Genomic DNA, 23,392 nt, shown 5'->3' on the forward strand with positions numbered 1-23,392 from the left:
CCAACCTCTGGCAATATTATCTTTCGGCCAGATTCACCCAATTAGCTCAATGGTATGCACATTCACTTCATATCCCTTGGCTCCGCTTTGAAGAAGAATCTATCCTACCCTATAATCTACAAGGACTCCTCTGGTCCAAATCTATTCCTCCACAGAAACTAAGGCATTTAAACTCTATCGTCACTCACACTCTTCAACTATGGAATAAACAGGCCACTAAATTTAAATTGTCCTCAGATACTCCCCCCCTTGCTTCCTTTCTAGGCGACCCTCGCTTTCCCCCCCCCCAGAAAGAGCTCATGATCATAATTCTCTATCGCATTGGAAGCTACATAATCTAACGCACCTAAAATCACTCTCTCACAATAACTCATTTCTCACCTTCACTAGTCTACAAATAAGATATGATCTCCCACCCTCGGAATTAGAGAACTATACCAATATAAAACACTTCTATCAGAAATTTTATTCACTCACACTCCACCCCCCTTACACACAATTCGAACAAATTTGCATTTCCTTCCCTCGAGATAGGGGCATAATCTCCAAGATTTATAAGTGCTTAAACGAGTCCAATATGCCTGAGAAAACACTCCCCATGCTACAGTGGGAATCTGATCTAAATACCACATATACTTCTGAACAGTGGGACTCGATCCTTACAAACCTACATAAATGCACAAAAACAACCTCAATTAGAGAATCTTCCATCAAATTGTTACATAGATGGTACCTTACACCTGCCAAACTTAACACTTTCTATCCCTCAATCTCTCCTCTTTGCTTTAGGGGTTGCCCCTCCCAGGGAACCCTATTACATATCTACTGGGATTGCCCTCACATAAAAAATACTTGGCATAAGGCCAGCAAAGTTATAGAAAAAATAGCCGGTAAAAAGCTCTCTCTTACGCCCCAAATATGTCTCCTATTCTTCCCTTTACAAGATATCCCAAAGAACAACATTACCCTAATCCATACATTCCTAAGCACAATGCATTGGGCCATAGCCTTTAATTGGCACTCCACTACGGTACCTTGGCCACAAATCCTTAACCGCATGATGGACATCAAACTTTCAGAAAGAATTCACCACATGCTATACGACTCAATGCCCCTTTACCAAAAGAAGTGGATGCCATGGGATACCGCTCTTTTAATTTAAGAGAGAATGGGAGATATAGGGTGAGAAAAGGTGAACCTAGACTCAGCTTTTTACTATCTTCCACCCCCCCACCGCAACATGCAAGTATCAATCGCTATATAACCCTTCCCACCTCTACCACTTATATATAGCCAACATTACAACAATGTGCAAATTTACAGACTTTCTTCTATTATTCATTTAACCATAATCCTTGTTATATTCCTGTACTACATTTATTGTTATTATCATATGCTTTTATACCTGTACCTTCGCTTAACTGTTTTATACTCTGACCTTACAAATAATAAAAATCGTTTGTAAACAAAAACAACATTAGGCGCATATTTGAAACAAACTAGGCACATAGTACCTGTGAGAGCATTTTAAGACATGCATTTTAGGATTGAACAGAAACTATCATGACTTACCTTCAGAACATGTTTTCTTGTTCCCGTGTCTTGCTCCTAGCTCAGTTTGGGATGTGGCATCTATTGGATGCAATAAAAACCTGTTAGTCCCAAATTCTGGATATGTGCATGTGACGGTAGGAAGAATAACTACATACTTACATTGGACCATGGATGCTTTAGGGATGCAGGAGGTGACTTGTGCTCCATGTTTTTATACTGTAGAAAAGGAAAAATACAAGGCTTGGAAGGTGCAGTGAAAAAAAATGAACCACATTTAAGAACAAGAGAAAAAAAACTTTTCCAATGGATGACCTGAATACATTAAAGACAACATAAAAAAAGACAAGCATATCTTTGTATATGTACTTCTGATGTTGGAGAGTCTGCCTCAAAGTTGGATGTTTGGAGCTGTAAATATTAAAAAATTCTTGATAAGATTACATGTAGTTTGGGGGTTCTCTCCTTTTTCTATTCTAAACCATATCAAACAATTGCACAGCAAACATTTTGGGGCATATGTTTCAGAAATCCAAACAAATGGGGAAAAAAGGCTGAACATTTGCATTGAACATTTTTGGGGAAACAAACAGGAAATCAATTTGCCCTCATACATATCATTAGAAGGATCTCATCTGGAATATGCAAATCCGTTTTTGGCACTAGTTCTCAAAAAGGATATTGGAGAACTGGAGAAAGTGCAGCATAGGGCAACCAAACTGATAAGAGGCATAGCGGAGATCAGCTATGAGGAAAGATGAACTGAATGTATGCTCTCTTGAGAAGAGGAAATTAAGGGAGGATAGGATTAACATGTATAAATACAAAAGCTGTCCATATAATGTATCGTAGCACTGACCCCCGAAGGAGCTGCTGATTTTATTGGGCTTACTGTTACCTTCTTGACCTCGTGTGCATCTAGGGGTTTCCTGAGGTTAATGGCCTAAAGAATTATAGAAACTGACACTGGATCCGCTTTACGGATTTTTATTTGCAAAAACAAGGAATAAATAAAATACAGTCTCTCGATAAGGGTTAGAGGGTTTCACGTGGAAAGTTCAGGTACTCTTGGAACTTATTCAAAGTCGGTAGTCTCTCACTATAACAATCCAGAGAATACCCATTCACAACTGGATCCTCACCACTATCGGATAGACCTCCTCTCACTAGGCCTAGCAGCCGATAGAGTGTTCAGATAAAGTGAAGTCTCTGCCACAGACTTGTTGTAGAACACTTGTTGTAAAGTCTCTGCCACAGACTTGTTGTAACTGAAGGATGTAGATCAATTTAGAGAGCCCTCATACGGTACCCAGGACCAAACAGACAGAAAAATCTTTTGGACCGGAAACCCGTAGCACATGATCTCAGTACCTTAAGTACCCTCTCCCAGAATGCACAGCAGGATGATATGCCCACTGGGTTGGTTCCGAGAAGGAATGGTGCTCATTACACCCAGCTAAACTGCGTTCTCACACCTGCCATTGATCACAGCGCCACCTATGGCCAAGCAGAACACAGTGCAATCCAGCTAGACTAGTACTGAAACCATAATTTGGTATAATTAAACCCAAAACCAAACTGCGGTTCTAGGAGCGTTAAATAGAGAAAAACACATAGCGCATGCTCTTCAGGAGCCGGCGCTACAGTATGAATACACATGTTGTCCATATAGTGAACTTGATGTACAGCTATTCCCTTTAGGGTCATCACAAATGACAAAGGGAAATCTTTATGTCTGGAGGAAAAGTAATTAAACTTCCACCTGCAGAAAAGCTTCTTCATAGTAAAAGTGAAAACATGGAATAAACTACTTCTAGAAATAGTTCTGACCAGCTCAGTTTATTGTTTTAAAAAAGGGCTGGATGCATTACTAATTGCACAAAATATAACTGGATATTATATATTTAGTATAAAAATTTTCGCCAAAATCATAGCAAATCGCCTGCTCCCCCTCCTTCTAAGTGTTATTGATCAGGACCAGGTAGGCTTTATCCCTGGCAGAGAAGCCAGGGACAACACTTTAAAAGCTATTAATCTCCACCACTTCCTCACCTCTACCAGTACAGCGGGTTTCTTTCTATCATTGGACGCGGAGAAGGGGTTTGACAGGGTTGCCTGGGACTACATGGAAGCAGTCCTCCAAACTATGGGCGCAGGACACTGCTTATTGAGCTACATAATGGCATTGTACTCCAACCCAATAGCACGAGTCCGAGTCAATGGCACCCTGTCAGATGCCTTCTCCATCTGTAATGGTACGAGGCAGGGCTGCCCCCTTTCCCCAGTCCTCTTCGTCCTCACCCTTGAACCCTTTCTAAGAAGCCTAAGATCTAATCCAGACATTAGAGGTGTACAAACCACCATCAAAGAATACAAACTGGCGGCCTATGCCGATGATATTCTCCTTTTCCTCACTGACCCGCATATCTCTCTACCCAACCTTCTAAAAGAATTCCATCAATTTCAACTAATTTCAAATCTTAAGATCAACTTCTCCAAATCCCATGCCCTAAATGTATCACTCCCCAGTAGTGCAACTTCCCCTTCCAGTGGAAGGAGGATCATATAACATACCTAGGAATCCAGCTCACACAATGTCTAAAGGACCTATACAGTAAAAACCATCTCCATATACTACAAAACCTCACTAACAATTTTAAACGGTGGAACAAACCGATCTTTTCCTGGTTTGGTAGAGCAGCCATATTAAAAATGAATGCCTTACCCCGCCTATTATACATCTTACAAGCGGCACCTATCCACATACCCACCACCTTCTTCAAGAGTTACAAGAGTCTCTGTACACGCTTCCTCTGGGGGGGACCGAAAACCCAGACTCGCTATCAACACCTATCATTACCCAAGCTTAAAGGGGGGATAGGTCTCCCCGACATAAGAAACTACTATAGGGCCTGTCAGCTCACTAGGATAGTAGATTGGAATATCCACAATGGCATTAAGGACTGGATCCACCTGGAAGCCTCCTTTACCCCACTACCACTACATACCCTACCATGGAATCCTCATAAACACATCGCAAGCGATACCCTCTCACACCCCCTGATTGGTCCAACATTGAGAAGCTTCCAAGAGTCCTGCAAAGTGACTTCCCTCTCATCGACACCTGGTCCTCTTACTCCAGTTCACCTAAACCCAGACTTCCCATCTGGACTACACAGAAACTTCCTGAACGAGTCCTGGCCACACAAAAATGTCTTAATATGCCATTTCTTTGCTCAAGGCAAAATTATACCCTACGATAAACTACATTCCGACAGCGAAAACCCCCCCATCTCCCCTGGAACTACTTAATACTGACCCACTACCTCAATGAGATGGACAGGAAATTCAAGGTCTCTAGACCCACATCTCCATTTGAATCCCTATGCCTAGCCGATACCCCGCGACGTCACCTTCTCTCGGTAACACACTCCATGCTATTCTCAAGTATCATGTCAAATACTGGCAAGGCATGTTCAACGTGGGAGAGAGACCTTGACTTGTCACTCGCCCCAGAAGACTGTGAACAGATATACCAGACCATACACAAAGGCTCCGTTAACATCACAACACAAGAAAACGGATATAAAATCCTGACGCGTTGGTACCGTACCCCTGTAGTGGTTCAAAAATATAACCTAGACCACCCAGATACATGCTGGAGGTGTCAGACGGAGAAAGGAACCATGCGACACATCTTCTGGGGCTGCCGCATAGTACAACCGTTCTGGACTGAAGTCCACCGTATCACTACCAAGGTCACCACACTCACCCTGGAATTTTCACCGGCCCAGTATCTCCTGCACTACCCAATTTGCGCTCGTACAACACACTACCTAAAGTCACTTTCCATGCACATGAAACATACACATACACAAAACAATGCATCCCTACTCATTGGGGATCGCCGCACCCGCCGACTGTCAAAGAATGGCTCACTAGGATTGCCAGAATAGCAGAAATGGAGTGACTTATCTCCATAGCGAATGACACTCCCACAAAATTCTCTGCAAAATGGGCCTGCTGGACCCACTTCCTAACAACAACAGAATATCACGACTTGACCACCCCTAGTACAAGGCAAGTAAGCCCCCCGGAAGACCCCGAACCCTAAATTGGAGGACCCATTTCTACACTGAACAACCCCTTTAACACATGCCCAAAGTGTAGAATCTTTTAACCATGGAAGAGTCGCAGAACTGATTCCCCCTCCCTCACACCTACCCCTACGGGGGGAGAGAGAGATGAGATGACACCCTTTCCACACCCCCCATTCCGCTCCCCTTACCCCTCTATGCCTCTCTATCCCTTCCCACACCCACTTCACCCCCTTTTATTAACCCCCCCCCCCCTTGGCGTAGCTTGTGTAGTACTGACCTGACGCGTTCCCAAAGGCTTTATACTGCTAGCTAATCATCTTGAAATATATCCCTACGGGCCTCTTGCCTCAAACCACAGAGTGATCAATGGATGACTTGATGTTTTGTTCTGGATAAATGTTATGCTCACCTTCTTTTCTTTTTGCGTACAAACAAACGCTTCTAAATCACTGTCAAGTAAGCTGTATTCTCAGTACTTTCAATAAAAATTTTCATGGAAAAAAAAACATTTAGAGATAATGGGCTGCATTCACAAAGCGGTATCGAGCACCTTAATAAATACATTTTTTTGGCATTCTCAAAAAAACGCTACTACAGGAATGCTGTAATTTACTGTAGGTGTCGTCATATCCAGTGGGCGGCGCTTCGCCTCCAGTGCACACTTCTCGGGACCCTGGCAGAAGAGGAAGAGAGCTCAGCGGAAGAGAAACCAAACATTCTGGATTTGGTGGTGCACACAGTAAGCCTTTCAAGAGCCTCATTTGTCTTAGCACTTGCACTTTCATGTTTGGCTTGTGGCATATGTTTTTATCCGATTTATCTGTCTGATTTCTAGTGCCTACCTTGCTTGGGGCACATGTTTCTTCTGTATCCGATGCCTCATTTCTGCATGTTTAGATCCCTTTTTAGCTGTACACGTCTGTGTCCCTCACTGCTTGCTGTATATGTTTTCCCCTCCTGGAGTCTACATCTCTTTTAATACAAGATTTTCAGTATATTGTACAGCTGCACGATACTGGCTAAAATGAGAATCACGATTTTTTTGCTTAGAAGATAGATCACGATTCTCGTGGCGTATCATCTTTCACATTAAAACAAAAAAAAATTGTGCTAACTTTACTGTTTCTTTTTTTTATTTATTGAAGTATAATACAATATATAATACAGTGTGACATAAAATATTGCAGCAATTGCCATTTTATTCCCTAGGGTCTCTGATTTTATATATATATATATATATATATATATATAAATATATAAATATATATATATATATATATATATATATATATATATATATATATATATATATATATATATTTATATAATGTTTGGTGGTTCTAAGTAATTTTCTAGCAAAAAATATTGATTTTAACTTAAGAAAGAAGTGTCAGAAAAAGATTTAGACTTTAACTGGTTAAACTTCCTGCATTTACACTGGTTGAAAGCTTGGCAGACTGCCCAGATTATTTGTTTACACAACTAGTTCTTTCCCTTTGATCTAAGAAGTAAGTGTTAGTTACAATGTTTTCAAGTTCTACACTTGGCAGACTGCCTGGGATGCTTTCTTTTGACAGCTGAGTGCGCAGATAATCTCTCCACTTGTTTATATGAAAGAATCGCCTACTCTCAGAGTCAGGGCAGTGAATCGAGATCGTGTTTTTTTAACGATTAATCGTGCAGCTCTAGTATATTGCAGTGCTTTTTTCAAGGGTGCTGTAGGAGGTAAAAGCCACTCTGTTCCTGTACCAGAGATTTCCAACACTGTTCCTGCAAAAAACAAATGCTATTGATGTGGAGGACCTTCTTTCACACCATATGCATTGGGATTCACCGCTGAACACATTCCCAATGCATAAACACTAGTAATACAATGCTTCACAATTAGGGTAGTATACAATTGTGTTGTGTCCTGTTGATTTGTACCGAGAGTACAAAATACGCTACCTGTTGTCAGTGCAACATGTGTCAACACAACACACAGCAACCTGCAGGGGGCTGAACAGGAGAATTATACATGTATGTCCATTTTTTCTTTTATTTTGTTTTCTAGTTTATCTTTGGATGGTCCACATAAACCCCTAGCATGTGCCACTGCTAGTGATTTATACCACTACTTCTGCAGTGCAAGCTTTTTTTTTTTATTGCTATCTGTGTTCTTGCTTGGGGGATTCACTGTCTTTATATATTCTGTGACCACTGCCAGCATCACAAAATGTGATGGAAAATCCAGAACTTATCAAATAGTTATAATAAAACACTTTCCAATGTATATTTAATTAACCCAAAGGGAGCAAATAAGTGATGCTTTAATATTTACAGTTTAAATACACTAAGATTTGTGGTAAAGCAAGGAAGCATAAAAGATAAGAAGCAAAACAATTTGGTGGGATTTGCACTAAATACAAATATGTAAAAACCTTGTGAGCTGCCAAGCTCAAAACTGAAGTGAAAATTAAACTAAACTAAAGACAGCTGTCAACACTCCCCACACTTTCCCAGATGTGATGATAGCAACTTAAATGACACGATGTGCGGCGCTAGTAACAATTACTTATAAATATATAAGAAATTGCAGTACAAATATATATATATAACGTGACAAATGTGTGTGTGTGTGTATGTATGTGTATATATATATATATATATATATATATATATATATATATATATATATATATATATATCATGTGAACCAAAAGGTAAATAATAAAAAATAAAATAACCATATAAAGTCCAAAATAAAGTGCAAAGTGCTCAGTATATTACACACAATCCTTAATTGTGTAATTATAGCAAACAATAAGAGTTTGTTATAGTAGCATAAAACAGGGGGTGATAAAGTGACTTTTCCAACTCTGTTTGGGAAGAGTTGGAAGAGTTCCAGATACTCACATACCAAAAAACAGCTTATTGAAATACCAGAAGTAGTGGCTGTCAGTCTGTGCTATTACCAGGAGGAGGAAGTGATCTGTGATCTGTATTTGAGTTAAATAGCCACCATAGGAGAAAGGAATTACAGGAGGCTCTTAATTTTGATTTGTACTCATCTAAGTTCTCATTAATCCATGTGGCAGTTCAGGACTTCCTCTCAGAAAGTGCACTACCACGGCTTTCTCGGTCTGACAGGGACATGTTAAATGCCCCTTTCACTACCAAGGAATTACTGGAGGCACTGGCTCTCTCTCCCCCTGGAAAATCATTGGGGTTGGATGGATTGCCCTCTGAAGTATACAAAAAATACGCTAATTCACCTTTTCCGCAATTAAAACAGACATTGGGGGAATTGACCTAGCCTTAGAGCTAGGTCAATTGCCTCCATCAATGACCGAGGCTACCATAATTCTTCTGCTGAAGCCTGGCAGGACTCCCTGTTTCCAGGCTCCTATAGACCCATATCATTGCTAACTACCGACATAAAACTTTTAGCTAGAGTACTGGCCACCCACCTGGTGTCTGTCATTCCCTAACTCATTCATAGGGACCAATCAGGTTTTATTCCCTCTAGATCTACAGTGCTGAACATCAGGCCCTCATTTCTCAGTCTACAAATCCCAGTTGATAACCCTGGAAATAGGGCAGTGCTGTCCCTCGACGCTGCCAAGGCATTTGACAGCATTGAGCGGCCGTATTTGTGGAAGGTTTTAGACAAGTTTGAGTTGGGGGACCAATTTATCAAATGGGTCCGACTGCTATAAACAAACCCCTCAGCTAGGTTACGCATTAATGGGGAGCTGACTGACTCTTTTCGCCTTAATAGAGGCACTCGGCAGAGGTGTCCTTTGTCACCCTTGTTGTTTGCAAAGGCTCTTGAGCCATTAGCTGAGACAGTCAGGGCTTCACCCTCTATAAGAGGCCCTACCGAGGATAAAGTCTCTTTATCTGTGGACGGTACCCTACTGACATTTTTTTAATGCAGGAGGTCGACTGCGGCAGCCGCTGATTGGCTGTGTTGCTCCCACGCTGCTATATTCCATGAGTTGTAGTCTGGACCATGCTCAAGTTCCTGGTGGCGATGGGTGGAGAGAACTCAGAAGCGGTGTGCAGCAGCCGGAAACTACAACTCCCGGAGGTCTTCAGAGGTAGGCAAAAGCGGGGTGTGACTCACTGGCTCGGGCTGGGCACTGGATGGTTGCAAGTAGGCCCAGGACAATGGATGGGAAGGGGAGCCAGGTTGTGAGCAGAAAAATCTGCCCACAAAATTTAGTTGTAACACTTGTATGCCCCTGTTGCCTGCCCAAAACAAAGATTATGCACCCCTGCCCGTTGCTCTGTGGCAGCAGATACATCCCTTTCTAGGCTGCCTTCTTGAGTTCCTGAGTCTCCCCCCCCCCCCCCCAAATCAGAGCTGGTACAGTCCCAGCGATAGTTCATGTGGGCGGGGCAGTAAGAACCTCACGCTGCAGCATGGATCAATGGGTCCTGCCCAGCACACAGCAGAGACCTCCTCCAGTGCAGGGAGAAGATGTGTACAGCACGGATCGGACTTTCCGACATCAAAACCGTGGAACTTTGTTCAAAGGTTGTTGGCTCCAACTTGTCTTGCATACACACGGTCACACAAATGTTGGCCAACAATTACGAACGTGGGAACGTGGTGACGTACAAGACGTACAACGAGCCGAGAAAGAGGAAGTTCAATAGCCAGTGCGGCTCCTTCTGCTTGATTCCGGGCATGCGTGAACTTTTGTGCGGCGGACTTGTGTACATACGATCGGAAATTCCGACAACAAAGTTTTGTTGGTGGAAAATGTGAGAATCTGCTAGCCAACATTTGTTGGTGGAAAGTCTAACAACAAATGTTTGATGGAGCATACACACGGTCAGACTTTCAGCCAACAAGCTCACATCCACACACATTTGTTGTCAGAAAATCCGATTGTGTGTACGGGGCATAAGACTCTACTGCCCTGCATACTGTGACGTGAACCTGCTCTGTACTTTTCAGTGCAGGTTTATTGAAAGTGAAAGTAAAATTCTTGAATAGGTTAGGAATTATTGTGACATTTTAGGTGCTACATAGATGTAATCCACATACACATTATATCTTCAAAAAATAATGATTTTCAATAAGATATGTGTATGTGGATTACATCTATGTAGCACCTGAAATGTCACACTAATTCCTAACCTATTCAAGAATATAAGAATACACAGCAAAGGGTGAGATGAGATCCCAGCCCAACTCCAAGAAAGTACAGAAGTCCACTCTTGCAGTGTGGGTGAGGTGGGGAAGAGGGGTATAGCCTTTTTTTACTTACCTGATTCTAAACTCCAGCCAGCTCCAGTGTTTTCCTCTTCCCTAGACATCATCACATATAAAGGAAGATTAACCCCATATGGTATGAAGTGGAGGCTGGAGTGTGACCAATGTCATTCCTAACATACACAGGAGCTGCAGGGGACAGAACTGCAGAGAGCCCGATGAAGCAAGGGATAAGGTTAAGTTGGGTACACACAGGTCAGAATTCATCAGGTTCAGCAGGGGCTGAATTTTGATCTATGTGTACCCCTCTATATTAGGCAGAAACCCATTGTTATATCATCTTCTGCTGGAAATCCTTGCTCAATTAGCTGCTTGCAGCCAAACTGCACCAGTGTTGTTGACCAGTGTATTCTGACAGGGGGCTGTCCCTACTGTCAGAATACAATGTCCCAGTGAGAGGGGATTCCCATATCGACCCACTTGTGTGGAGGGAGGAATCTATTAGCCACTTGCTTGAGCCTCTGGCAGTTTGCCAGAAGCCATGTAGGGGACACAGCAAAAGTGGAAGAAGGTGCTCTGATCAGATGAGACCAAAATTTTTTGGCCTAAAAGCAAAACGCAATGTGTGGCGGAAAACGAACACTGCACATCACCCTGAACACACCATCCCTACCATGAAACATGGTGGTGGCAGCATCATATTGTGGGGATGTTTTTCCTTAGCAGGGGCAGGGAAGCCGGTCAGAGTTAATGGGAAGATGGATGGAGCTAAACAGAGGGCAATTTAAGAAGAAAACCTGTTATGCTGCATGCACACGGTCAGATTTTCCAACGTAAAATGTTCGATGGGAGCTTATTTTAGGAAATTCTGACCGTGTGTAGGCTCCATTGGACATTTTCCATTGGAATTTCCAACACACAAAATTGGAGATCTGGATCTCCAATTTTCAGACAACAAAATCCGTTGTCGGAAATTCCGATCGTGTTTACACAATTCCGAAGCACAAAGTTCTACGCAAGCTCGGAATCAAGCAGAAGAGCCATACTGGCTATTGAACTGGCTAGTGGCCGGTCCATTAGGGGAGGCAGGGAGCCAGACTCATACGTTTTTTTTTCAAACCACATGATTAGAAACTGAGGCTCTAATTAGCTTGAAAATGGTTGGCAGTGGAAGGGTTAACAGTTCATGGGCCAAGCAACAACATTTTACACAAGAGTAGTGACTGCCATTAAAAAAATGATTGCCCATTGCAAACAGAATCATATAGCTGTTGGCTTTACAAAAACCTTCAAACAGGGCTACTGCTAAATCTGAGGCCATTATTGAACTTGCAAAGCATTGCCACAATGTATTCCCTCATCTGATTTTGAGGCACTGCATACTAAATGTATTAAACACCAAGTGACAGATATCACTGATGTTACAGAGACTGACACATATGATTTTTATTGGCATGTGGCAGGACAAAGCTATCTGCAGTACAGTTTAAAAGCACCTAAATTCCAACATCTGGTAAAATTTGCAAAAACTATGCTTTCCCTTCCCCATGGGACAGCTGGGGTAGAACATGTGTTTTTATTTGTTACGTTATTAAAAACTGATCCTACGAACCAACTTTTCTCTCCAATGTTGGAAGCACTTCTATCAGTAAAGAGAGGCCCAGGAAGAATTACTCAGCAAATGCTTGAACATGTTTATACCATACTATATGACCACAAGGCAAGGTTAAAACTTTATCAAGGCCTAAAGGTAAGCCACTAGGTATTTCTTCTGTTGCTGGTAACAAGAGTGTAAGGAGAGAAGGGGATAAGTGCAGGGAGGGCATGACAGTGTGGACTTCACAGTCATGCTTTACAAAAGAAAAAGTTGTCCCCTTTAAGAAAAGGGGAGGGGGTCGGAGCAGGGAGGTGCTCGGGTGCAGGAAGAACAGGGAGGAAAGGAGAGTTACGTCACTCGTGAGCGACGGAGCTTAAGATTAGGCACGCTCCCCACTCTTCTCTGCTATTTCCCTATGCATACTGTAGTGGCGGCGATGGAGGCACTGTTAATGCAGCTACAAGCAGTGGCAGCCACACACGGGGCAGACTGGCTGCAAGCACAGGTAGTGGCCATAATCGGTGAGAGGAGAGAGGCGCCGCACGGTGGGAGACATGAGACACCACGTGCTCAGTGGTCACGGCCACTGGAGCACTTCAGCCCTGACACCTCCCCCGGTGGTCAGAGGTGTCTACAACAGAATGGGAGTGAGAGGAAACCAGCACCCCCCAGCAACCAGCAACCCCAGGGACACGTGAGTGGTGACCTCAGGAAGACCCACCGCAGAGGCAGGAGTGCAGATGTAGGGGAGCCCAGGCCATCACATGGCTCTGCCCCCCCCCTGCTCGTCACAGATGCCAGGAACATGTGGCCAGGGCTGCGGGAGAAGGTCAGAGTAGCCAGTCGGCCCAGCGAGGGAGAACCATGCCTCGGGATGCTGGCCAGGCGGTTGGGGAGGACTATGAGGAGTGTGGTGACCGTGGTGAGCGAAGGTGGAGGGCGAGCGACGGATGCCCGGGCCAAGGGAAAGAACAGGAGTCCATCAATGCGGGCAGTGAGCGGCTCTGGTGTGACAGGATGGAGAGGACAGGAACAGCTATGCAGACCCCCAGCAACCAGAGCAGGTCCCTCTGGGGTGCAGCCAGTGGTCATTCGGCTGGAGGAGAAAAGCGACAGATCAGAGGGAGAACTGTCTGGGTCGGAAGGTGACGAGGACCAAGGACATTCGTCAGCAGTGGATTCCAAAATGGCCGCTAGTGGGCTCAGTCCTGGGCATTTATGTATTTCTGCCTTATGAGTCTCTTCTTTACTGAAAAATTTGTTGGATTAGGGTACACAGCATGGGTCCCCGGGAGAAGGGGCAGGTGGTGACAGGCTCCACATACAACAGTCTAAGGACGCAGGACACACTGCGGGTAGGGCGGGCCTTCAGGATTTATTGTCAGGTTTGAGGGACTTGGTACAACGCTTGGAGCCGAACACAGGGGATAGTTTGTCGCCGGTGCAGGCGTGGTCCCCACCTCAAGGTAAGGATCATGTTGCGACGACCACACCACAGTCAGTAGTTGCCACCAGGGTTTTCGACGATTTGCCTGCGACGACAGCGAGTACAGTGATATCGGCAGTCACATCTCCTGACGTACAGGCGAACGTTGCGGCTCCAGATAGTCAAGGACAGGCAGGGGAGGAAAAAGCGGATTCTGTCAGGTTAGCGGACTCCGCAAGAAGCAAAGTGTATGTCTGTTTTTAGGGGCCCCTGGGTGCCCATCTTAAAACAGAGGTAAAAGAGAATATGTGGAAAGAGGAAAATGTGGAGATTTTCACATTATTGTCGCTAGAAAAATTCAATCTGGACAGATTGAAGCCAGAAGAAAACAAGGAGGACGAGGAAAACGCAGATATCGGTTGATTCCTAGCACTTTTTCAAACTGGTTACAGGCGTTCGCCATCTTGGCGAGCGTAGTGGGTGAAAAGACTCCCAAACACTGCTCGGCTTTGCTCGTCTATCTAGAGGCCATTTGCGAGGCACACACACATGTTTTGGCTATGGGGGATTCCATGCATTGTCAAAATGCTTCAGAAGAGGAAAAGGGTGTGTGAGAGAGCATGCAGGAGGGACAACGGCGGTGCGGGTGGAAAGGATTCTTCCTTTCCTCAGTAGGTACCCCGACCGAAAAGTGGCGCAATTGTTGGAAGCGGGTTTCTCTAACGGTTTCAAAATTCCATGCTCATGCAACCGTCCCACCCTTAGCACAGAATTTTAGTTTGGCCCTGCTACACCCGGCAGTGATTTCGGAAAAACTCAGGAAAGAGGTCAAGCTGGGGCAAATGGCTGGCCCTTTTAATACAGTTCCGCTTCCGGACCTGGTGGTCTCTCCTTTGTGAGTAGTTCCCAAAAAAGAGCCAAACAAGTTCAGATTGATTCACCACCTTTCCTTTCCAAAGGGTGGGTGGGTCAATGATGGGATTGTGCCTCAGGAGTGTGCGGTAACATACACATCTTTCAATGCAGCGATATCACGAGTGCATTGTTATGGGCAAGGGTCACTTATGGCAAAAAACAGATATTGAATCGGCTTTCCAGCTTTTGCCGGTACATGCAGATAGTTTCTGTTTGCTGGGTTGCACATGGAATGGGCACACTACGTGGATCGCTGTCTCCAGATGTGGTGCTCCATCTCATGTGCTTTCTTTGAAACATTTAGCTCCGTTTTAGAATTGGTAGTACGGGACATCTCGGGGATCAATTCCGTCATTCACAATCTGGATGACTTCTTATGTGTGGGCCCAACAGGTTCCAACATTTGCGCCATCCTGTTGGGGACGTTGCAACATATATAGTGGAGTGTTTCGGGGTCCCGTTAGCACCGGAAAAATACAGAGGGCCCCACGTCAACCATTGCTTTCCTGGGTATTGAACTGGAGTCGATTGGGATGGAGTGCCGATTGCTGATGGACAAGCTGGACAATCTCAAGGCAGAAGTGCTTGGGACCATTGGAAGACTCAAGTTACAGTTGCGGCAGTTACAATCGTTGTTGGGGAAGCTACATTTTGCTTGCTCAATAATTCCCATGGGTAGGGTTTTTTGTCGCAGGCTGGCTGAGCAACTGCTGGAGTCAAGGCCCCGACACACGCGAGTCTCAACAGGGAATACAGAGAGGAATTGCTGGTGTGGCAGGACTTCCTGGAGTCATTCAATGAGCACGCTCTATGGATGTCAGGTCCCATAAGCAATTTGTGATTTGGAATTATTCACGGATGCTGCAGGCTCCACCAGCTATGGGGCCTTCTTTGGGGGCAATGGAGCGCAGCTCACTGGCCTCCAACATGGGGTGAGGTTGGTCTTCCTGTAACTTTTTCCGATTGTAGTAGCAATGGAAATATGGGGGGACTCCCTCCGCAACTTGAAAGTGCGTCTTAATTGTGACAACCTTGAGGTTGGCCAGGTGGTTAATGGCCCCTGCCGTTGGTCAGGTTGATGCGACATTTGGTACTGCGCTGTTTGCAACTGAATACTTTAATTTACGCTGTGCACTTACCAGGGGTTGATAACACCTTGGCTGACACTTTGTCTCGTTTTCAGTGGGACAGGTTCCGTTAGTTGGCACCAGACGTGGAGCAATGCAGGGTCACCTGTCCCGACTGGATGTGGAACATTGCCTTGGGAACGCAGCAAGGTGGATTCAACGCTCCGTGAGTACGGCTACTTGGAATGGCTACTCCAAGGTATGGCAAGAATGGTTAGCATGCTTGCACAGGCTTGAGATCGCCCCCAAGGTTCGAGAGGTAGCCCGCGCAGTCCTCTACTTTATTAATCTGGGATTAGAGAAGTGTATCTCGGCAGCTGCCATTGATCAGAAGTTGGCAGGTTTGGCCTTTCTTTTCAAATTACAAGGACAACAAGACTATACAAAAGATTTCTGGGTAAAACAAGCGGTAAAGGGGTACAGGAGAGTGCATAAGAGGAGGGATGGGTGGTGCCCAGTTTTGTTTGGCATGCTAGACATGTTATTTTTGTTTTTTAGTGACGTTTGCAGCGCAGGGTATGAATGTACTCTATTATGCGCGGCCTTTGCTCTGGCTTTCCTTGGAGCATTAAGAATAAGTGAGGTAGTCAGCCCAACAAAGCGGGCTCATGGGGGGCTGTTAGTGGGGGATGTAAAAATCTTGCAGGATTCGGTCAGATTGTGGGTAAAACGGTCAAAAACTGATCAGACCGGTTGGGGTATGCAAATTGAAGGGTTTCAGATTACGGAATCACACATTTGCCCAGTATAAGTGGTGGAATCTTTCTGGGCCATGCGTCCTGGTGTGATGGGCTCGCTCCTGATACACAGGGACGGGCGGGTCGTCATTGTCAAGGCTCCAGTTCATATCAGTATTTCGAAAATGTCTGACAGCGGCTGGCTACGACCAAAAAAGTTACGTTTCCCATTCTTTCCGCATAGGGGTGGCCACAGAGGCTTCCAGGGCGGGTCTTAGTCATGGAGCAGTTAAGCGAATTGGTAGGTGGGACTCAGACAGATTCAAACTATATTTTCGCTCCCATTTGATACAGAATTAGGTCTCACATGGTTTTCGGACTTTTACTGTATTGAGGTATTGGTAGGGGATCTTACTGTTTTGTGTTGTCATTTTTCTTGTTCACAGGTGGAGAAGTTGGCCTAGTTTGGATCCCGGGTCACTCCTATGTTTACTGGGGGGCCAGGCGAGCTGATGTTCAGCCAAACGGTAGGCAGCTGGGTATCTCCAGATAGGAAGCTCAGCTCAGATGGATCAGGGTTCCGGGTATGCTTTGGAACAGGGTGCTTTCGGAAGTACACAGGTTCTCCTGGCGTGATAGGGCACCAGATGTTTGGGTGCTACATATGGGGGGGGGAAACGACATGGTTGCCAAACCTATGTGGGACCTCATACGGGACCTCATATGGGACGTGAAATGCAATTTTTTCCTTCTGTTTTTCCCGAGATGGTCATTGTTTGGTCAGATATGGTGGGCAGGAGGTCTTGGCGGTTGGCTTGGTTAGCTAAGAAGATGGACAGGGCCGAGTTAAAGTAAACAAACAAGAGAGCAGGCTTGTGATCAGGAACGGGGGTGTGGCCATACATCATAGAGAACTGGAGGTGGATACATGGAGGTATCTCAGGAGCAATGAGGTTCACCTTAGTCACGTGGGAACTGATCTTTGGGCTTGGGGTTTACAGGAAGGCATACAGCGAGCACTAAGGGTGTGGAGGTGCACGCACAGGTAAGGTGTTACCCCTTTCATGCTGTGGCAGTGTTGGGTCTTTGGAGGAGGAGAAGATGGATGTTGGATGGATATGTATATAACATGGTCGGTACCTATCTGAGGTATGGGATTCTCAGGTACCTTCCGGTTATGAGGAGTTAACCAGGAAGGGGTAAAAGGTAGGTCACTGCGAAGATTGAGTACCATCTCTGAGTCTGGGGGCTGACGACTGGAGGCCTAAAGTTTAAAAGAAGTTGGTTGCAGTGACCAGTGGTGTGTTGTTTCCCTTGAAGAACCCAAAAAAGTACTTAAAAGTTGGTAACGGTTATTTAAAATGTTATTTATTAATCTTACTGTAATTGTTAATAAAGGGCCGTCAAGGCCATTTACTCCAAAATCTTGTCACATCATTTGTGGGGGGATTTGGAGGGGTTAGAGTTATGTATAATGGGTGTTTCAAGGTCCTTCAATGTCATGTATAAAGACAAAGATAAGATGGTGATGGTGGTGTAGGAATACAACAGACTGCAGAAGCATATACATGAACAGTCACATGAGGAAGGAATGAAACAATTTTGTAAAAAAGGAATGTTTCCCCTGTGATAGAATTTGAAATAGTTTAAACACAGAAAATTAAGGTCTGAGTTATAAAAATATCAGAGTCCAAGCCTGAGTGTTTTGCAATGTATCTTTTGCCTACAAAGGCAAATTTTGCTTTATTTTGCTTCAGTTGTTGGAAGTGGATCTATTACCATGGGAGGATCACCCTCTTCTCTTTTGCCTATTGTCACAGTAGCAGAAAGTGACCAATTTATTTTGCAGTTGTCAGTGGATCAGGAGGTGAGGAAAAACCTTCACATGGGAACAGCTGTTCCATTGAACACTGCTGCAAGGTACTGCCTTGTTATTTTAATAATGCATTACTGTCTCTTTGGCAGCTGATAACTGAAATGTCAGATTTTTATTGATGTCTCTGTGCCCCGGTTATTTTTTGGCCCGTTTACCATTATCATCAAAAGTAAGATAAAATCCAGAACAGGAATAAAAGGGACCTCTATTCTGGTGATCTTGGTGGCTAGCTACCTGGGATTTCCCCTTACTTTCTTTGGTGGCTATGGAACTCAAATTGAAGAGGAATCTCTCCAATTGAACGAAGGTGAGAAACCTGCTGGGCTATATTAACCAAACCTTTATGTAAATGGAGAAATATGTTTTTTGCCTTTTGTTATACCTTAACAGCTTTCCGACTATCCGCAGTCATTTGACGACGGCAGAATGGCTCCCCAATGCGAATTGCGTAGCTGTATGGTGGGCCATTTAAGGGGTATAGGGGGTGTGCACGCAGCGATACTGAGGAGATGATGCGCATGCCCGGCGGCCGCGATGTCCGCCGGGCACGCGCGATCTCTCCTGACAGAGCCAGGATGAGGATATGTGTATATAAACACACAAATCCACGTTCTGACAGGGGAGAAGAGACAGATTGTGTGTTCTTAGTATATAGGAACACCGATCAGTCTCCTCCCCCAGGCAGTCCCAACACCCCACAGTTAGAGCACACTGAGAGAACACATTTAACCCCTTGAGCGCCCCTTAGTGTTAACCCCTTCCCTGCCAGTGACATCTATACAGTAATCAGTGGCTATTTATAGCTCCGATCGCTGTATAAATGTTAGTGCTCTCAAGAAAGAGTCAAAAGTGTCCGATCTGTCCGCCGCAATATCACAGTTCCAATAAAGATTGCAGATTGTCGCCATTACTAGTAAAAATAAATAATAAAAATGCCATAAATCTATCCCCTATTTTGTAGACGCAATAACTTTTGCTCAAACCAATCAATATAGGCGTATTGAGATTTTTTTATTACCAAAAATATGTAGAAGATTACATATCAGCCTAAACTGAGGAAAATGTGTTTTAAAAAAAAAAAAATATTTGGGGATATTTATTATAGCAAAAAGTTAAAAATATTGTGTTTTTTTTTCAAATTGACGGTCTTTTTTTGTTTATAGCGCAAAAACTAAAACCGAACAGATCAAATATCACCAAAAGGAAGCGAAGATGGAGAAGAGGTCAAGAAGGTAACAGTAAGCCCAATAAAACCAGCAGCTCCTTCGGGGGTCAGTGCTACATTTGTTTTTGGTTGGGGAATGGGAAAAGCCCTTCACCTGTAAGATAGGAACCTGTACTGTTCAGTTAGCGCCTGGGTGGCATGGATGTACTTTCTGTTTTGTTTTGTTTGTTTTCTATGCAATATTTTAAATAAAACTGGTTACAAGTCAAATTTTTTTTGAAAAGACCTGCCATTAGGACTGCCTTTTTCCCAGGGATGGTGATCCCCATTTGAGTTAATCCCACATATGGTGGATTTGGCAGGCAACTTTCTGAGCAAGTAGGAAGATGGTGGATATGATAAGAGCCTTGCTGCAGGCCACTGTAACCCAGCAGGAAACCTACTGCCGGAGGCCCATCAAGCAGACCAAGAGTTCCTTGAGGAGGTGACCCAACATGTCTATACTTAGCTGCTCTGGGCAATGGAATTGCACGAAGTGGCTGCTAACCTCCTCTTCCTGTGCCCCCTGCTGATTCTCCTGGCCCCTCCTCTCTGTTTAGTGCCCCCATGGGAAGCCGGGACTCAGCCTGCCCCACCATCCCTTGTCACTGTGTTTGATTGACAGCACTGTGGGCCAATGGCTCCTGGTGTTCCAGCAAAGCCAGGGAGACCTGGAATTGAGGGAAGAGAAGAGCTGCAGACATGCCCAACTCTGGACAGAATGAGGTCTCAGGTAGGTAAAAGGGGGTTGAGAGGGGATGCTGATGTCTAAATATTTTTTACCTTAATGCAAGGAATGCAAGTGGGGATACACCCAAAAGGGAAAGTTCCACTTTAAGGACTAGTTTCCCGCTCCTTTGGAACAATTGGCACTTTTGAGGACAGGGGAAGAGCAGGTACCCTATTTGACAGGTACTCGCTTCCCACTTCCGTTCCGAGTGCCGTGGCGCTCGGAAACTGAAATTTTCCCCCCTCCCTCCCACCTGCAGTCTTCTGGCACACTGACAGGTCCCAGCAGACTACATACACCATTTACAATGATCAGCGTGACTTGTGGCTGTGCAGTGGGCACCTGGTTGTGAAGCCGCAAGCTGTCACAGCTAGGTGCCCATAGTGAAGATGCCGGCGCTGGAGACCGAAGACAGCAGGTGAGACCGACTGGTTTTTGTTGCTGCTGACTTTTATTTTTTCCCACAAGTGACTGGAACTCTGCTTTAAGGTAAAAAATATTTAGGCTTTAGAACTATTTTAATGCAGCAGATGAAAGATACATCATGCTTACTTCCCTTCAACATCAGAAGATGTCCAGCAGTGCCATCAGCATCGAACAAGCGCAAACCAGTGAGACCCAAGTACACCCATCTACTGTCAGGAAAATTTTGGCCAGAAGTAGACTTCATGGAAGAATTGTTGCCAAAAAAAACCATACCTCTGATGTGGAAACAAAGCTAAGCAACTTAACTATGCACAAAAACAAAGGAACTGGGGTGCAGAAAAATGATGCGCTAGCCTGTGTCAAAATGCAAAATATATTTGGCTGTAGCAGGAGGCAGTTTGTGTCCTGAAGGGCTTGAAAGTGGTACAATAATGAGTGTCTGCAGGCACAAATAAAGCATGGTAGAAGTTCATTGCAAGTTTAAGGCTGCATTTCTGCAAATGGAGATTTGGTCAGGATAAGTGGTACCCTCAATTCTGAAAAATACAGGCACATACTTATCCATCATGCCATACCATCAGAGAGAAGTGTGATCAGCCCCAAATTTATTCTGCAAGCACAACAACTCCAAACATACAGCCAATGTCATTAAGAACTATCTTCAGCATAAAAAAGGACAAGGAGTCCTGGAAATTATGGTTTGCCCCCCTCAGAGCCCTGAAAATTTCCCTTTGGGATAAATAAACTATTCTGAATCTGAATATGATCATCATCAAGTCTGTCTGGGATTACATGAAGAGACAGAAGGATTCTAGTTCTCCAAAATGTTTGCAACAACCTACCAGTTCCTTCAAAAATTGTGTGCAAGTGGTGGTCACACCAAATTTTTTTTTTTTGATTTGAATTTCTCTTATGTTCAGTTACTTTCTATCTTGTTAATTGACACAAAATAAACTATTAAAACTTCTATTTCTAAATGCATTCTTGATTTAATTGTTTTTTTTCACACCTACCTGAAACTTTTGCACTTTTTCAATAGTATTTTTGTGTATATACACTATATAAAGTATTGGGACATCTGCCTTTACATGAACTTTGATGGCATTTCCGTTTTCGTCCGTAGGGTTCAATATTGAGTTGGCCCACCCTTTGCAGCTATAACAGCTTCAACTCTTTTGGGAAGGCTGTCCACAAAGTTTAGGAGTGTGTCTATGGAAATGTTTGGCCATTCTTCTAGAAGTGAATTTGTGAGGTCAGGCACTGATGTGGACGAGGAGGCCTGGATGCAGTATCTGCTCTAATTCATCCCAAAGGTGTTCTATCAGGTTGAAGTCAGGACTCTGTGCAGCCCAGTCAAGTTCCTCCACCCCAAACTCACTTATTCATGTCAAACATTCCCATAGACACACTCCTAAACTTTATGGACATCCTTCCCAAAGTTGAAGCTGTTATAGCTGCAAAGGGTGGGCCAACTCAATATTGAACCCTACGAACTAAGACTGCGATGCCATTAAACTTCATGTTTGTGTAAAGGAAGTGTCCCAATACTTTTGATAATATAGTGGCAAGAAAAAGCATGTGAACCCCTTGAAATGAACTGGTTTTCTGTAGAAATTTGCCATTAAATGTGATTGGTTTCTCATCTAAGTCACAACAATAGACAAACACAATGTGCTTAAAATGGTTCCAAAGCCTTAAGGTTTTGTTACCCTAATGCATTATTTTTCACATTAAGGTAAAAAACCTTCTGTGTCCAGGTGCCCCCCAGCCCCCCTTATACTTACCTGAGCCTATTTTGAATCTCTCTCGGCTATCTCCCTCCTCACGAGTCAGATTTATAGCAGCGAAAGCCATTGGCTCTTACTGCTGTCAATCAAATCATATGATGAGGGTGCGGGGGGCAGGGCTCAGGGTTGCCAACTTCCCAAAGTGAAATTTACTGACATAACACAAAAAATGTAATGACAGAGCTAATTTCTTACTGACGTGATACCAAAAATTAACTGATAGAGCCAAATTTTATATGTCAAAAACATATATATATCAATATTGAAGCTACAAAGATGTAGCTAGTTCAATTAGCAATGCGTTTAACTACTTCAGCCCCGGAAGGATTTACCCCCTTCCTGACTGGGCCATTGTTTGCGATACGGCACTGCGCCGCTTTAACTGACAATTGTGTGGTCGTGTGACGCTGTACCCAAACAAAATTGACATCCTTTTTCCCCACAAATATATATATAGTATGCATACACAGCACTGTACAAAAGCTTTAGGCAGGTGTTAAGAAATGCTGTAAAGAATTTTAATTGTTTTATTTTATCAATTTACAAAATACAAAGTGTGGGAACAGAAGAAAATTCTAAGTCAAATCAATATTTGGTGTGACTACCATTTGGCTTCAAACCAGCATCAATTCTTACACTTGCACAATGTCAGAGATTTTGTAGGATTAGAGTCAGGTGTATGATTAAACAATTATACCAAGCAGGTGCTAATGATCATCAATTTCATATGTAGGTTCAAACACAGTCATTAACCGAAACAGAAACAGCTG

At 44.0% G+C, this 23,392-nt stretch overlaps 1 long non-coding RNA gene across 3 annotated transcripts in view; it reads right to left on the reverse strand.

Annotated features, from left to right (window-relative positions):
* Nucleotides 1-23,392, reverse strand: part of LOC143930067 (uncharacterized) — a 113,637-nt gene that overhangs the window by 80,856 nt on the left and 9,389 nt on the right. For all 3 annotated transcript variants that reach the window (XR_013262701.1, XR_013262699.1, XR_013262700.1), the window contains exons 2-3: nt 1,714-1,770; nt 1,573-1,632 (exon numbers count right to left, since the gene is read on the reverse strand). This is a non-coding gene — a long non-coding RNA (uncharacterized LOC143930067). The remainder of the gene's footprint in view (nt 1-1,572; nt 1,633-1,713; nt 1,771-23,392) is intronic.

This window comes from Lithobates pipiens, unplaced genomic scaffold, assembly GCF_037356315.1.
Source record: "Lithobates pipiens isolate NorthernLeopardFrog02 unplaced genomic scaffold, aLitPip1_a1.2 Scaffold_25, whole genome shotgun sequence".
NCBI lineage: Eukaryota > Metazoa > Chordata > Amphibia > Anura > Ranidae > Lithobates > Lithobates pipiens.